The 5400-nt window shown below is 35.5% G+C and overlaps 1 non-coding gene across 1 annotated transcript; it reads right to left on the minus strand.

Annotated features, from left to right (window-relative positions):
• Positions 1-2063: 2063 nt before the first annotated feature.
• On the minus strand, positions 2064-2167 carry LOC116623178. The gene has a single exon (XR_004297688.1). It is a non-coding gene; the product is annotated as a U6 spliceosomal RNA (small nuclear RNA).
• Positions 2168-5400: the final 3233 nt, after the last annotated feature.

Genomic DNA, 5400 nt, shown 5'->3' on the forward strand with positions numbered 1-5400 from the left:
CCTAGGTGATGCTCATGCTGCTGGTCCACAGACCACACTTTGAGACACAAGGTTTAAAGGGTGGATATATGAGAAGCAGGTCTAAAGAGGTCAAGTAACCTGTCCAATATTATAGACAAAAACTAATGATAGAGCCCAGAACCCTGACTCTTAACCCAGTGCCGCTTCTATTCCTTCACATTACTCTGAAGATCAGAGTTTATTATTTGGCTTAGGCATCACCCACACATTGCTTATAATTGTTGGACTTAAATGCTGATAATTTAGTGGTAAGTGTTGCAGATTTCTGTTTGCATTAGAAGATGTATTTTTAAAAGAGTATGCTTGGAAAGGTGGCACTTCCACAGAAATTCTAGAGCCCAGGGGAAAGATACTCAAATCCAAGAAACATGCACAGAGTGGCTAAACACAGTCCATTACTGCATGTACTCATTTGTACAAGAAACATTTATTCATAGTCTACTCTATGCATAGACAATAATCTTTACTCACATCTATATCCATAATAAATTGTACAATGCTAAGAATACAAAGAAATACCTGGTAAGTCCTTCTGGCTGAATAACAACACTGAAGTAGATACTATGGAAGATCAACTGCAGTGTTTGAACCCTCTCCTGAAGGAATTTGAGATCTCGTTATAAGAACAAGCCTTATTTTTTACATCATTCCCAGAGAATAATTCCTACATATGAGCAAGATTATGATCTTGTGATATGAACTACTAAGTGCTGGAGCAATTCAAAGTTGTGGAAAGTTAAGTATTGACTGGGACTCATTGGATGTCTTGATAAAGTACATGAAAATTCAACTGAAGTATAAAGAGATTGGGGTGTTTGTGGTTTCTTTGGGAAGGCACCATGAGAATATTTAAAGTAGGGGGACTCTGTGCAAAAGTGCATAGATAGCATTGACAATGAGAAGTTTAGCTGGCGGTAGTAGATTGACCTGGTATGGTGGAATTTGGAGTGTGGAGGTCCTAATATTAAGGAAAACTATTGTATAAATACAGGATAAACATCCTTTTTCAAAAAGATTTTATTATTTATTTATTTGACAGAGAAAGAGTGAGAGAGAGAGCAAGCACAAGCAGGGGGAGCGGCAGAGGGAGGGAGAAGCAGGCTCCCCACCGAGCAGGGAGCCTGATGTGGGGCTCGATCTCAGGACCCTGGGATCATGACCTGAGCGGAAGGCAGACGCCCAACTGACTGAGCCACCCAGGTGCCCCCAGGATAAACATCCTTAAGTAATTTTCTCTAAAAACACACGATAGAAATGTGTAACACAAGGGTTTTTTACTTTGTTCTGACTTCTTCTTAGATAAATATTCTGATGTTAACACATTATCATCACCCTATTAAGATTTATCATTCAACTTATTTATTTAGTTAGGAGTCCAGATTTATCTAACATTAAAATGTAGAATGTAGTATGAATTATATTGGAACTTAAAAATTATTTGTATATTTTATTGAGTTCAGAGAGTGTGGCTTTAAGTAAGCTCTCTAATATCCAGTTATCCAGCTTTTTTGGTAACAAAACAACCTTTAAAATGCATAGCAGCTACCAGCACTGTCTTGTAATACATTAGGAGTCAGTGACAGCTATCTGGTATAATCTTAGATTTATAGAATAATAGAATAGATGCATTGAATAATGCATAGAATAAATGCATTGAATATTCTATACATTATTTCTACAGTGTGTCTAAAGTTACTACTAAACACTTAATGATGGAAATATAATCAACATAGATTTACATTTTATTGTATAGTTTCTTAACATAAATCTCTGTAAATTTCCATTTAACATATATTTGGCCTATGAATGACTTAGAAGATTATAAGAAAGAGGAATGAGAGGATAAATGACTTGGCTAGGATAAATTGAGGCAAAAATAACCCATCAATAATAGTTGATGTCTTCTTAAATTCCTGAATATGCTTTCTAAATTTATCATGAACTTGACTCAAGTGCTTGTCAATCTTTAAGAGTATTAATTACTTGGAATTTTCCATGCTGCCTTTTTTGACTTTCCACTCATATATTCTATTTTTTCTTTTCTTTTTATGAAATGCTTCACAAATTTGGTGTCATCTTTGTGCAGGGGCCATGCTAATCTTCTCTGTATCATTCTAATTTTAGTATATGCATTGCCAAAGCAAGCACTCATATATTCTATTTTCTTTTGCAAATGCATTTTTGAATCTTTCTGATCAAGCTCCTAATTTATTAACACATGTGTAAATTTGTTTTATCCCATCTAAATTAGCAACTAAGAAACTACTCTTTGGAAATCACTGTAATGAGTACTTTGCATATTATGGAATATATCCTCTTGTTTGTGTACAGACTGTGTTGATTATACAAGGCTCAACCCATTCTATTTCTTTTTATATTCCTCTACTTGAGAGGTTAGCGCCTATCTACATTTCCTCACTCTGAGCTTACAAGATAGAAATCCCTTGGGTCCTTCCACCCTGTGTTGCTTCCTTTAACTCTTGGCAGGTCCAGTTCTGTCTCTGGCAGCTGTTGGGGAAACCTCTTTTTTAACATTCCCTGACAGGCCCTGGGATAATTCTGGAAAGCGTTACTAACTTGCCCTTCTAAACCTCTAGTGCTTTCTTTCTTTTGCAGATGTTTTGCTGTGCTTTTCATAACTATAAATGTATTTCAGATGAACCACAGTAGTTTAAGTTGCTGCAGGCTTTCTCATGCTAAGGTTCCAAACAAGTTTTAATAGCTAGCTCCTAAGGAGGCTGGCAAAAAGCCTTGATTGCTAATTCTGTACTAAACTGCTTTTCACAATGGGACATTTTATAATATTTGATACAGTCTTTAAAGCAAATAATTTCTATCTTATATTATTACTGCTTATATCATACTCATTCTCAGCTTTAAAAAGATTCCATGTCTGTACTTTCATAAATGGGCTTGATTTTATTTAAAACTCTAAAGAGAAGTTAGAGGTTTCTAAGGTGATAAGGATGTTATGATGGAGAAACAGGTGAAAGTGGTATCAGTAAGGTCAAGTGAATTGATACATAAATATAGTAAATTGTGCTTTCTGGAAACATTATCTCTATAAAGGTGAAAGTTTGTTTTCTTGGCTGTAATTTGTAAGTAGGTAGAAGGAATGCTACTTGGGTAAAATTTGAGCAGACAGACTCAGATGTTTTCAGTGTGTTTCCAGTGTCCTAGGATCAGGGGCTAGCTCAGCAGTCTGGTGTGAGGTGACAAAGATGGGCTCAGAATCTCACAAAAAAATCTACAGTGCAATGAATCCAATGCCAGATAATGGAGAGTGCATCACATGTGTGACAAGAAGTGGAATGCCACATTAATGAGGAAATCCTTGAAAACAGAATCTGAACTGTAACTGCTGATGGTTGCTTTATAAGTCACATCGATCTGCTAGTATTGTGTCCAATTATTTCCCACTTAGTTATCAAATAAAATTTTTTAACATTCTAACAGAACTGAGCTGTATTTGACTGTTTTATGACTCACAATTTGTCAACTAAGTTTTGTTGGTGGATTTCTTCTTATAAAGTTATTTAGATCATAAATAATAACACACTAATAAATTGAACAATTTATTGAGAAAACATGGAATCTCAATGTTTTTTGTTAGTTTTCATGAGTTATATGAGTGATAAACATATAAGTTATTCAAATGAGTTATATCCCTCATTTTAAAATATATTCCAATATATCTATGATTTAAAAAAATCTCTTAAAAATAAAAATAAAAAATCTTAATGAACTAAAAATGGAAAATAATTCAATAATATGATAAATGCCAACACCATATTTAACAGCAAAACATTAGAACATTATTTTCTAAAGGTACTCATATTAACATACTCATTCTATAGTATGTTAATAGGTTTATGATAATGAAGGGTTTTATAGTTAAATAAGTTTGGGAAATGCTGGGTTTCATAGTTAAATAAGTTTGGGAAATGCTGATTTAAAGTTTTTCTTTTAATGTAGGACTACTCAGAAACTTTACTATGTTAATATTCACTGGGGCTATCTAAGATAAATAAATAATTTGGTTGTATCACAAATGTATTTGAGCACAGAAATTTTTTTCTAGAGCATCTCCAACAAGCAGGACCCTGAGGACTGTGCCTTGGCAAACACTGACACAAATTTCAGCAGACATGAGTCAGTATGTACTAACCTTCTATCAGCAGTACTCTTGTCTAACTCACTACAGACAGGTGTCATGTTAGTGATATGGTTAGATGTTATTGTGCATTAGATTCAGCTGGAGATGTTTGTCAAAATTCAGATTCCTAGGCTCTACTTTCATTTAGCAGTTATAGCCTGAGTTTCAGGGATCTACATTTTATCAAGGATCAGGTGAGTTTTCTGCTGTAGGTGTCTATAGTTTATACTTTGAAAGGCACCATATTAAAAAACTTGGGTCAATGAATAAATAAGAAAAGATGAATGTATTATTATTATTTTTGTTATTATTATGTTATGTTAATCACCATACATTACATCATTAGTTTTTGATGTAGTGTTCCATGATTCATTGTTTGCATATAACACCCAGTGCTCCATGCAGAACGTGCCCTCTTTAATACCCATCACCAGGCTAACCCATCCCCCGACGCCCCTCCCCTCTAGAACCCTCAGTTTGTTTCTCAGAGTCCATAGTCTCTCATGGTTCATCTCCCCCTACGATTTTCCCCCTTCATTCTTCCCCTCCTGCTATCTTCTTCTTCTTTTTTTAACATATAATGTATTATTTGTTTCAGAAGTACAGATCTGTGATTCAACAGTCTTACACAATTCACAGTGCTCACCATAACACATACCTTCCCCAATGTCTATCACCCAGGCACCCCATCCCTCCCACCCCCCACCACTCCAGCAACCCTCAGTTTGTTTCCTGAGATTAAGAATTCCTCATATCAGTGAGGTCATATGATACATGTCTTTCTCTGTTTGACTTATTTCGCTCAGCATTATACCCTCCAGTTCCATCCACATCATTGCAAATGGCAAGATTTCATTCTTTTTGATGGCTGCATAATATTCCATTGTATATATATACCACCTCGTCTTTATCCATTTATCTGTCGATGGACATCTTGGCTCTTTCCACAGTTTGGCTATTGTGGACATTGCTGCTATAAACATCGGGGTGCACGCACCCCTTCGGATCCCTACATTTGTATCTTTGGGGTAAATACCCAGATGCAGAAAAAGCATTTGACAAAGTATAGCATCCTTTCTTGATCAAAACTCTTCAGAGTATAGGGATAGAGCATACATACCTCAATATCATAAAAGCCATCTATGAAAAACCCACAGCAAATATCATTCTCAGTGGGGAAAAACTGAGAGCTTTCCCCCTAAGTTCAGGAACATGGCAGGCAT

The sequence above is a fragment of the Phoca vitulina genome, unplaced genomic scaffold, assembly GCF_004348235.1.
Source record: "Phoca vitulina isolate PV1807 unplaced genomic scaffold, GSC_HSeal_1.0 scaffold57, whole genome shotgun sequence".
Lineage (NCBI taxonomy): Eukaryota > Metazoa > Chordata > Mammalia > Carnivora > Phocidae > Phoca > Phoca vitulina.